This window comes from Platichthys flesus, chromosome 8 (assembly GCF_949316205.1).
Source record: "Platichthys flesus chromosome 8, fPlaFle2.1, whole genome shotgun sequence".
Classification (NCBI taxonomy): domain Eukaryota; kingdom Metazoa; phylum Chordata; class Actinopteri; order Pleuronectiformes; family Pleuronectidae; genus Platichthys; species Platichthys flesus.
The window spans coordinates 25,354,931-25,367,831 of NC_084952.1; positions in this window are offsets into that span (position 1 = coordinate 25,354,931).

Sequence of the window (12,901 nt, forward strand, 5' to 3'; positions counted from 1 at the left end):
CGAGTGAGTCTGTGTGTCTGTGTGTGTGTCCTCCCAGATAGCGCACAGGTCCCGAGGCTCCGCCCCCCGCCCTGCGCACTCGCTCAGAGACACAAGATCAGAGCTAGTACACGTGAAGAAGCCTCTCAGTGACTGACTGCTTCTTAACTATGGAATCAGTGAAAACACAGTTTCTCTGGTCTCAGCTGATCAGAGATCAGCGCCGCAGCTTCTTGATCTGAGCAGAAGCTGCAGTTGGTTTCTACCGAGCTGCAGTTTCTGTGTTCGCCTCCAGTCTGACCTGCTCTCCCTTTTTGTTTTCACATTTAAAATTAAATATATATTTTTGAGCTATTAGGCTCCAGCTATATGTTTTTATAGAAAAGGAGTTTAATTTGGCTATTAAATGTGACTAAAACTAGACTGAAATGGAATTCGTTTTCGTCGACTAAAACTAGACTAAAATGGAATTTGTTTTAGTCGACTAAAACTAGACTAAAACTAAGAAGGATAAAAATGACTAAATGTGACTAAAACTAAAATGCATTTTCATCAAACGACTAAGACTAAATCAAAAATAGCTTCCAAAATTAACACTGGTGTGTGTGATTGTGAAGGCTTTTCACTGGTAGAGCCTGGAAAAGTTTGGTTCTAATCATTCCTGAACACATGCTTTTCTCCTTCAGCTGAGTTTCCGGAGCAGGGCCATTCAGGCCATAATAACCCATTACATCATACCCCACTCTTAACCATAAAAAGAGCAAAGACGAAAGAGAAGAAGAAGAGCAGGCCTTATACTCCGCCTTCATTCTGGTAAAAGTTTCGAGTTTTATACTTAAACTTTTACTGGTATAATGTTTTAGTAACCTATAGTATCTCTTAGACTCCTTTTACAATGACTAGATTAAACAAATGAGTTGAACTGTTTCTTGACTCTATTCATGTATCCCAGTCCTCTTGATCTTGTAAATGATGGTTGATGAACTAATTTCTTGCTATGTTAGGGCCAGTGTCTTGATTTGTTTAAATGTGTAGCTTAATGTTGAAACTTGCTAATGCAGTGACTTTACTTGTAATGAATAGGAAACCTTTTGGGCCCTGTTTGAATTTCATTCTTCTATTTAATTCAGTCTTTTGTAAAGTACTATGGATATTCCCGGTCCCCAGAGGTTGATCCCTTATATTTTAGATAATGTTTATTGCTGAATTTTGCAAGCATATAAATAGAATGGGTTCAATTTATTTTTGTTAACTTTACTGGTCTCTGAATGCTCCCAACAGGACACTGCTTCACCAATCCAGGATCAAAATGTGAGTTTCTTACACAAGAATAATCCATAAAGTAGATTGTTATCCACTTTGTTCAGCACATTATTACTCACAGGAGTCTCCTTTGGTCTTACTGACATATATCATAAAGATAGTATAGTTTAACTTCCTTTCAAAGGTAACACATGCTCCAATAATTAACATTCAATATTTGTGTTATCAATTCAAGTAACACAGTCTCAGAAACCGACCACAGGCTCTTAATTGCTTTAAGGGAAGTAATGACTTTAATGTGCTTCTGTCTACTTGTATTGGCTCAACCTTGAGTGCTAAATAGCTTTGGCTGGATGAAGTTGCACAGACTCAAGGTTGCAGGCACCAGAGTTTATCCTTGAACAATAGTCTGGTCTGAGAGAACATTCATCAATGTCTGCAGCTTCTTCCCTTTCCTCTTATGGCTTCTAAGTGCTGTTGCCTGTGTTTTCTCCTTCATCACAACCCATCTCTCTTTATTTATTTATTCATGTATACATTTATACATTCAAGTCATTTCGTGTAATTTCCCAGGTTGCTTTATTAAAAAAAATTATTTCAATAGTAATATCTTATTTCTAGTATTTCAGATTACTGCCTTTATCTGATTGTTCTCCGACTAGACCCAACTAGAATCTTAATTTAAACTTTGTTGTGCAATAGTAGGAGTAGAATTGACGTTGGCTAATTATTAATAATCATGAAATTATTCTGTCTCGGTGTGTGTGTGTGTGTCTGTGTCAAAGTGTCTCTTGGTGTGTGTGTCTATGTGTGTGCATGTGAAATAAAGTTAGTGTTATTTAATGATTCATCATTTTAACAAACTCCCATATTTCAAAGATAACAACAGCAGCCGCTTATCACAATTTAGAAAAACACATGTATTCATCTATGTGTATCTGTGTGTGTGCATCTGTCTGTGTCTATCAATGTGTCTCTGTGTCTGTGTGGGTGTGTGTGTGTGTGTGTGTGTGTGTGTGTGTGTGTGAGAGAGCGAGAGAGAGAGAAAAAGAAGGGGGCGTGGCGATGACGCAGTCACGTGGTGACGTCACATCTAAGATGGCGGCCGATCATGATTCGTGGAATCAAGGCCTAAAAACTCTCAAAATGGCGGATTGACTACAAAACAAGATGGCGGAGCCGTTATGAATTTAGAGCCAGAATGGGAGGAGAGGGAGAGAGGAGGCATGGCAATAATAGACTCAAAATGGTGGTTTAACTTGCGTTATTCAAATTGGAGTCTATGTTAATGACACCATGTGGCCGGAGCTCACACTGGTGGTCGTCACATGAATTACACCAAGGGATTTTCAGACATAGAGAATTCTTTGTCTCTGCTTTGGCGTTCGTCCGCATGGCTTCCAGATGTGTCCAGCCTCTCTAAATATAGATTTAACTATGTTACATGAACTGTATTCTAAATACAGATCGGATGTGTGTATAAACAGGTTTAGGAGAAAAGAGAAAGAGAGAGAGAGAGAGATCAGGAAACATCGTCAGAGACAACTACTAGCGAAGCAGGCAGTCCAGTTGCGTGAGATTTATCTTTTAACAGATGTAAATCTCCGCACAATATCTCTGACGGTAACACGTTAAAAGGAAGCGACGGCTCGTTACCGCGCGCTTCTCAAAAACACAGTAGACAAAGGAACCGGATGTGACGTCTCGGTCCGCCATGTAACGGCTACAACAGATCAGCGATCTACAAACAAACATACAATCAAACAAATGACACGCTAAGTATTTAAACTAGTCTATGCCCAGACAATAAAGCCTCTTACTGTGACCTCCGCGGTGTTGCTTGCGCGTGGGGCGCGGATTTCCGGGAGTCCAGTGAATGTCTCGTTAGACCTCAGGATGCGTGCGAACGGGCGGATTCCGTGAAAACAAATCAGTGTCCTGGCCTCTTAAGCGGTGCTCCGGTGGGTCTCGTGGTTGCAACGGAGATCAGCGCTGGGCCGAATCGAGCGAACTTCTCTTGCTCTTGGAACGGAATTCGGCTTCGTCTCTTCTGCAGGGATGAACAGCGGTTGACGCAGCTGTGGATTTGGAAAGAAAGTCTCTGAGCTCGGCCAGCGAGTGAGCGAGTTCCTGTGCACGGCCTTTACAAGTTAAAAACAAAAATAGTCTCTATCAAAGTAGGATCAAACTTAAGATAAAAGACAATGAAAGAAATGAAAGAAAATAACTCTGGTTGCCCCCTTTAGCAACTAAATCATCTGGAAAGACCCGGAGGGGTCTGTTGACGTCTTCAGAGCAGGGAAAATGGCAGCGATTATTGATGTCTCAATGGTTTTATTCTACCTGAGAGGTCCTGCCTCCTTGAGGTGCTGGTCATGGGATGATGCTGGCTTTAAGCCAATTGAGTGTCAGAGGTCAAAGGAGAGTGGGAGCGGCCAGGAGCAGAGCAGGGGTTTCTGGGGAGACCCCAGGGATTAAGTTAACACCAGAAGATACACTCTCCATGCTGGATCTTAGAGGGAGACTTAAGCTGGCTTCATCTTGGCTCAAAGGCCACACTTTTACGACCCATTGTGTGTGGATCCCACCACATGGTTAGTTCTGTAGGGACTCTTGCCCAACAACTTCTTATAAAGATGTAAATGGTTTAAACAAACATAGTTAATAAGACCCTGAAGAACCTTTTCAATATCAGTTTAATAAACGTGCTTCTTTTAAACACACTTGAATCATTGGTCTCATTTTTAAATGATAAAGACATTGGGCCTCTACTTAGATAAGATCTAATTGAAATATGCCAGAAACATCCTGAGTTCAACTCAGTTAATGTCCAGTGCACACCTTTTTAATCGGGTCATTCACTTTGTAAACTTTTGTGAATCTTAACATTTTGTCTGCTCATATTACTGGGACCTAGCCTGACGTTGTCAGACTCACAATTCTAGTCAGAATGTGAGTCTGAGACCGCTCCATTGGGCTGTGATTATGGGGCATGTTTCAACTGACCAGGAAATAAAATTCCTCTTCACTCAATTGGATAGACCTACAACCAATCAGAGCAACGTAGTATGTGACGTATGTTAAGCAATGCATTGTGAGTTATTTACCAACGCCGGGTTCACACCAGACGCTGAAGTGATGCCGAAGCGACGCTTCAGCGCAGCGTCAAGCCTTAAATAACAGCTGGCTCCCATCCACTCCCATGTTAAAACTTTGTGCGGGTCACACCGGAGGCTGAAGCACTGCGCTGCGCCAAGGCCGCCTCGCTCCGTTCAGCGATCGTTTCGCCGTCCAGTCTATTTTTTGCGCTTGACGCAAGTGTATCGCACCAGGAAACACACTGAAAACGATCTTAAACTATATTGATGACATATTTAATATGATATAAATGATCAAATATGCATCCCATACTTTGAAGTCCCCTTCTGTTTTAATTTGACCAATGACATTATTAAATGTCCCCCTCTGCCCATCCACTACAGCCACACAAGCAGTGATACAGATAAAAAGAGAGAGAGAGGGGGCTATGTATTCTCCACGTAGGCTTGAGTGGAGAATATGTAATTTACCCCCGACATCCGACATTTAACGGAGCAAACAGCGAAGTTCTGGAACATGGATGACATTAAATTAATAATTGAAGTTGAGAAGTACAGTGAGTTGTATGATCCTCGTATAAAGACAACACCAAGAAAGACAAATGTTGGGACGCTGTTGCTTAATGTTGGAGCAACAAGTAAGTATATGCTTTTAATCTACTGGATCAACGGGTGATATTATTAGCGCTGCCCTGCGGTTCAGCGTCGCTTCAGAGTCCGGTGTGAACAGCCAAGCGCTGGCGCGACAGGGATTAGCGCGGTGCTTTGGCGTCCCCTCCACGTTCTCTGTTCCTGTTTCAAAATGAATGCACTGTCGATGTCTTCTAAAACAGACTCAATGGCAGCATCTACACATCTCAGCTCTCCAGCGGCAGGCATGTTTGTTGAAAACAAATTCAACCCAAGGGCACTTTGATGACGTGGTTGATTACGTTACCGTTGATCATCTGTCGTATATCATCGTATAGATTAGATTAGATTAGATTCAAATTTATTGTCATTGCACAGTACAAGTACTTATACAACGAAATGCAGTTTAGCGTCTAACCAGAAGTGCAAAAAAAGGAGTTAAAGTGCAGAGTATTGTGCGTATATGAAATGTAAATAAATAAGATATGTACAGTAGCAAATATATATGGAATAAAGTATTGACAGGTATTGTATGATATTAGAACTATGAGCAGTTAATAAAGGAAATAGTACAGTATTAACAGCTTTGTATGATATAAGAACTATGAGCAAGAAGTAATATATCTGAAGTAGAACAGTATTAACATGTATTGTATGATATAATAACTTTAAGCAAGATAAATATATAAAAAAATATAGATATGAATATACTATAGGCAGGATAATACAGTAGTAAAGAAAAGTGACACTGTAGTGCAAGTGTTCAAATGTTCAGTGTTTGGAGGAGGGTGTGTGGCCGGGGGGGCTGCTGCTATCACTGCGGTGCAGAGTTCAGCAGGGTGACAGCTACAGGGATGAAGCTGTTCCTGAACCTGCTAGTCCGGGAACGGAAGACCCTGTAGCGCCTCCCAGAAGGGAGGAGGGCAAACAGTCTGTGGCTGGGGTGAGAGCTTTCGGTATAAAGCCCGCCCTGACAATCTGATTGTTCCGGATGATTTCGAACCGGGCATAATTTCTCCCCAACGGAGCGACTCCAGACCGAACTTCCCGACCTCAAATGCTGTGGGCGGGGCTAAGTTCGTCTGGCATCCAGGCTAACTGGGACCTGGTAAAACACTTCATTTGTGGCTACAAGACATTCTGAATGATCATCAGTGAGTGAGTGTATGACATGAAGATAGCTTCTCCACTTGTTGACTTCTCTTATGAAATGACAGACAGGGTTTGTTACTCATGCCATCTGCAGTCCACTGATGTCACCTAACAACATTTTAAAGAGTTGCAGCTCAGTTTTATTTATGTTTTCCTAACAGTCATCTGCTGGAAACTGAAGTCACCAATCTTTTATCAGAAGACTCTGTGATCTCATCAGCACCTATTTTTCTCTCTCTTTCTCTGCTGCTGTGAGTTTCAGCCGCCACACCTCGACAAGCCCTCAGCTGTTGGTGCTCAGCGTGTTCAGGGTGTAGGGCATAGCCAAGCAACCATGTTGGTCACACATGGCTGTGTTCAGTTGATGGGGGTCTACTGCCTCGAAAATGCCAAGTACCGTGTCAAAGCTAATCTTTTCGGTAGATGCATGTGTGTGTATGTGTTTCTCAGCAGCCTCCTGCAAAACAACAAGCTGTCTTTACAGCTTCCCTTGGGGAACTGAAGTCACACAGAGAGTAACAAAGGCTGCGTTAGTTTCTGACATTGAACTCTGTTCAACAAGAACATACATTTGCATCAGAAATATTCAACCCCCCAAAGATTTTAAGGATTTATCAATTACAGTTTTTTCAAAGAGCAAGATTCTGCTTCGGATGGCTTCATTATGAGTTGAGTGATAAATCACAGAAAATGCATGATGTAGTATTTGTGTGTAACATTATATTTTGTTAAGATAGCCATGTCACAATTATTCAACCCCTATATAATATTGTTGTTTTTAAAGCTGTCTGACAGTTTCTATGGCCTAAAGTGGAGTTGAAACATAATTAAGTCTTGGGGAACTCTGTAATGAGACTTCATTGGCTTCGGCTGTAATGCGTATATAAACCCCACCCATGAAAGTATTCAAGGTGAGTTGCAATCATGGGAAAGACAAAGGAGCTTCCACAAATGCTGAGAGAGGAGATTATTTCATCAAACCTTCTGGTATAAGAAGATTTCCCAAAAATGTATATTCCAAGAGACACAATTGGGAACATTATAATGAAGTTTAAAACTGATGGAGCAGCTTCAAACCTGCCTGGCCGTGGAAGAAAGCCCAACATTTCATCAAGGGCCCTCAGCAACTTAGTCAGAACAACTAAGATAAACCCCTGTGTGACTGCAAGACACCTACAGGATGACCTGATAAAGGCTGGTTCAAGTGCATCAGTGGCAACTGGCAAATAACACGTGGACTGAATAAACAAGGCCTTATGGCCGGACTCCAAGACGCACTCCACTCTTAATTACAAGGAACATCAAAAGTCGACTAATTCGCCAGGAGGAATTTGGATAAGACGACTGAGTTTTGGGTGACAGTTCTATTGACTGATGAAACCAAACTGGAACTGTTTGGACATATGGACCAGCGGTATGTCTGGTGTGTGAAAGGCCAGGCTTAGGACCAGTAGAATACCATCCCCACAGTCAAGCATGTAAGTGGGTCATTGATGATGTTGGCCTTTTTTTCTGCGGCAGGAAAAGGCTATCTTGATCGTGTACCTGGCATCATGGATTCACAGAAATACCAAGCCCTTTTAAGGGGGAATGTGATGCCTTCTTTCCAGAAAGACAATGATCCAAAGCCCACCTCCAAGTCAAGCAAAGCTTGGTTGAGTAAAAGATTCTGGAACGTCCTGGAGTGGCTTTCTCAGTCACCAGATTTAAATCTGATTGAAAATCTTTGGTGAGATTTAAAGAAGGCAGTTGCAGCACGGAAGCCATCAAACATCGCTTGTCTGCACTTACCGAAAATGTTTGTTAGAAGTTATAAAAGCTAGAGGATGGCCCACAAAGAACTGAAGCTGGGGGTTGAATAATACTGAACATGCACATGTGTTAAAAGAGTTACATTTTTCATTTGAACTTCAAAGTTAAGTCAACTTCTGTTGTCAAAATAACTCAAATATATATCAATACATATCTTTTGTTGTTTAATGAGTTTTTGTGTAATATATTGTCATTATCTTTCATCCACATCATTATAATGTCTTTTGAGGTGAGGGGGTTGAATATTTCTTACTGCAACTGTATTTTTTTGTGCCTTTCATTAACTTAAACTGTTATTTATCTTAAGAAAATGGAGGCTCTTGAAGAGTTTTTTTATGTTGCACATTTTCATTTTTAGTATGTGGCTAAGACTCATCCTTTTATATTTGAATTATCTTTTTAAATGATTTTTGATTTTATTAGCGACAATAGAGGCCAGTAATACAAACAGATTCACAAATGATTCGAAGTGAAAACTGTGGTGTCTGCGGTGTCTCTCTTCCTGTCTGTGATTGTGATCTCCAATCCTCATGTGTTTCACCTGGTGTAATTGCCCCGGCCTTCCTGCTGTGTATTTAAGCCGTTGTTTCCCTTTGTCTGGTGTCGGGTTGTACTCGTTGTTTTCTCCACACGACGTGAGAGATGGTTTGTCTGATCCTGCTGTTTCGACCTGCTTCCTCGTTCCTTGTTCTCCGTGCGCCTTGTCGCCAGTGTTACTTTTGTTAGTGTTCTTGTTTTGTTTTTGTATATTAAATCCCCTTTTGTTACAACCTCTGCATCCTGGGTCCATCTCCTCCTCCAAACTGTAACAGAACAACCCGGCCAAATATGGACCCAGCAGAGGTTAATTTATTTTTTGAAAAAGTTTATTATTTTGAGTTTCTGGTGTACGAGCTGGAGGAAGGATCCCAAGACCCTGCGGAGACCCTGAGGGAGATCCTGGTAGTGGAGGCCTGGCTGAGGGATCGACCGTGGGTGAGCCACACGTGCCATACCTCCCGGAGGTGCAGGAGAGGTTGAGGAAGCTGCGCAGCCATACAGCCCCTTCCTCGAACCCATGTTTTGGAACCCGCCTGGCTTTTGGTGGACCCCGCAGACTTCAACAGAGGTCTGCAGTTGGTGGCAGAGGGCGGAGCAGTACCCCCGCATCTTTAAGGCCAGCTCGCAGGCACCACCCTCCAGCCCCAGCCGTAGTCCTGTACGCTGGAAGCGACGGGGTTTTTTGGGGACCCCGCAACCTCAAGGGGTTTCCTCTGGCGGATTGTGGACGTGAGAGAGGGGGGATCCACAGCCGAAGCCAATCCCTCAAGCAGCATGCTCACAGGGACCAGCCACCTCCAGTCCGCGGAGGCTCTCAGCTGATGTCACTCGTTCTCCGACGTCAGTGGTCCTCGCAGCGGCGTCTGCTGCAGCACCGGCTCCAGTCCCAGCTCCACGCCGGAGGCTCTCAGCTGATGTCTCTCGTTTACCGACATCAGTGATCCTCGCAGCGGCGTCTGCTGCAGCACCGGCTCCAGTCCCAGCTCCAGGCCGGAGGCTCTCAGCTGATGTCTCTCGTTCACCGACGTCAGTGATCCTCGCAGCGGCGTCTGCTGCAGCACCGGCTCCAGTCCCAGCTCCAGGCCGGAGGCTCTCAGCTGATGTCGCTCGTTCTCCGACGTCAGTGGTCCTCACAGCGGCGCCCGCTCCAGCACCTGCTCCAGTGCCTGCTCCGCGCCGGAGGCTCTCGGCTGACGTCCTCTGTGTTTCGGCGTCGGAGATCCTCGCGGTGCCAGCTCCGCACCAAGCTCCGGTCCCTGCTCCCATGCCTGCTCCGCGCCGGAGGCTCTCGGCTGACGTCCTCTGTGTTTCGGCGTCGGAGATCCTCGCGGTGCCAGCTCCGCACCCAGCTCCGGTCCCTGCGGAGCAGGCACGGGAGTAGAGATTCTCTCCACTCAGCGAGGCACCCGCTGATAAACAAACTCTGATTATTGGCGACTCGGTTCTGAGAAACGTCAGGTTAGCGACACCAGCGACCATAGTTAATTGTATCCCAGGGGCCAGAGCCGGCGACATCGAATCTAAACTTAAGTTAATGGCTAAAACTAAAAAAGGTAAATCCAATAAAATCGTAATTCACGTCGGCAGCAACGACTCCCGGCTTCGTATTTCGGAGGTCACTAAATTGAATGTTGAGTCGGTGTGTGCTTTTGCTAAAACGATGTCGGACACAGTAGTTTTCTCTGGCCCGCTCCCTAATACAACAGGTGACGACATGTTTAGCCGCATGTTGTCTTTTAACCGCTGGCTGTCGAGGTGGTGTCCTGTAAACGGCGTGGGCTTTATAGATAATTGGCTAACTTTTTTGAGAAAACCTGGTCTTGTTAGGAGAGACGGCGTTCATCCCACTTGGGATGGAGCAGCTCTCTTATCTAGGAATATTACTAAGTCTATAACATGACAACCCATAGTCGGGACCAGGAAGCAGAGCTGCAGTGCTAAACACTTCTCTGCGCTCCCTCTGGATCAGTCACAAAACCCCATAGAGATTGTGTCTGTTCACCGTCCGATTAAATTATTGAAATTAAACAATAACAGAGCGAGAACTCCACACAAAAATTTAATACAAATTAAAACAACCTCTGAAACAATACAGGAAACCCAGACTTTTAAATGTGGTCTTTTAAACATTAGATCACTGGAAAAAAAGGCTCTTTTAGTTAATGAAATAGTCTCTGATTACAACATAGATTTATTTTCCCTCACTGAGACGTGGCTGCATCCTGATGATTATGTCAGTCTAAATGAATCTACTCCCCCCAGTCATATCAATTCACAGGTTCCTAGAGAAATTGGGCGAGGAGGTGGAGTTGCTGCTATTTTTAACTCCAGTCTATCAATTAATCCTAAACCTAAACTCAGCTACAAGTCATTTGAATGTCTGGTTCTTAGTCTTCCACGCCAATCCAGGAACCACCAACAGCCAATCATATTTGCCGTAGTTCACCTCGTCGATAGCTCTGCAGACTCATTACGATTAACATTAGACTCAATAGCGCCTCTAAAAAAGAAAAATGTCAAACATAGTAAATTAGCTCCGTGGTATAATTCCCAGACAAATGAGTTAAAACAATTATCAAGAACACTAGAAAGGAAGTGGCGCTCCAGCAACAATGTTGAAAACCTCATAGACTGGAAGAATAGTGTTAAAGAATATAAAAAGGCTCTCCACAAAGCAAGAGCCGCCTACTATTCAAAACTAATAGAAGAGAATAAAAACAACCCCAGGTTTCTCTTCAGCACTGTAGCCAGGCTGACAGAGAGTCACACCTCCACAGAAGCCCAGTATTCCTCGATCCCTAAACAGCAATATCTTTATGACCTTTTTTAATGATAAAATTAGAACTATTAGAAATAAAATCAACCATCTCCTGCCCTCAATTGGCACTAATACCCTCCCAACAACAGATCTCAGAAACGGCTGAGAATCCTACCCATTACTTAGACAGCTTCTCTCTGATCACCCGTGATCAGTTTACCAAATTAATCTCAGGTTCTAAACCAAAAACCTGTGTCTTAGATCCCACTCCTACCAAATTACTTAAAGAAATTCTGCCCCTAATTGATAGTTTGTTACTTAACATTATCAATCTGTCATTATCATCAGGTTATGTACCACAGTCTTTTAAAATAGCTGTCATCAAACCCCTACTCAAAAAACCCACCCTAGACCCAGAGGTTTTAGCCAATTACAGACCAATATCTAACCTCCCCTTCATTTCTAACATCTTAGAAAAAGTGGTAGCCAATCAGCTGTGTGTGTTTCTCCAGGAAAATAATATATATGAAGACTTTCAATCGGGGTTTAGAGCCAATCACAGTACAGAGACAGCCTTGGCAAAAGTCACTAATGACCTTTAAATAGCCTCAGATCAGGGACTTGTGTCTGTCCTCGTTCTGTTAGATCTCAGTGCAGCATTCGACACAATTGACCACCAAATTGTATTACAAAGACTAAAACAGTTAATTAACATTAATGGAACCGCCCTTAACTGGTTTAAATCGTATTTTTCTGATCGCTCCCAATTTGTGCAAATTAATGATGAGTCATCTGTGCGCACCAAAGTTAATCATGGTGTTCCACAGGGCTCTGTGCTCGGCCCAATTTTATTCTCATTATATATGCTTCCACTAGGAAACATTATCAGGACACACTCGGTAAACTTCCACTGCTATGCGGATGACACCCAGTTATATTTGTCAATAAAACCTGAACAAAGTAATCAATTAACTAAACTTCGAACATGTCTGAAGGACATAAAAACCTGGATGACCCGCAATTTTCTCTTATTAAACTCAGACAAAACAGAGGTTATAATACTTGGCCCCAAACACTTTAGAGATGCATTATCTAATGATATAGCTGCGCTAGACGACATTGCCCTTGCTTCCAATGAAACAGTCAGGAACTTGGGAGTGATCTTCGATCCTGATTTATCCTTTAATAGTCACTTAAAACAAATTTCTAGGACCGCTTTTTTCCACTTGCGTAATATTTCAAAAATTAGACATGTCCTTTCACAAAAAGATGCAGAAAAACTAGTCCACGCCTTTGTTACATCGAGACTGGACTATTGTAATTCATTATTATCAGGCTCCAGCAGGAAGTCGTTAAAGACTCTACAGCTTGTCCAAAATGCCGCAGCACGTGTCCTGACGAGAACAAAGAGAAGAGAGCACATTTCTCCAATATTAGCATCGCTACACTGGCTTCCAGTTAAATCTAGAATAGAATTTAAAATTCTCCTCCTCACCTTCAAGGCCCTTAATAATATAGCGCCTTTATACCTTAAAGAGCTGTTAATACCTTATAAACCCACTAGAGCATTCCGCTCCCAGAATTCAAGCCTACTTGTCGTCCCTAAATTCTCTAAAAGTAGAGTAGGAGCCAGAGCTTTTAGCCATCAAGCCCCTCGGCTGTGGAATAA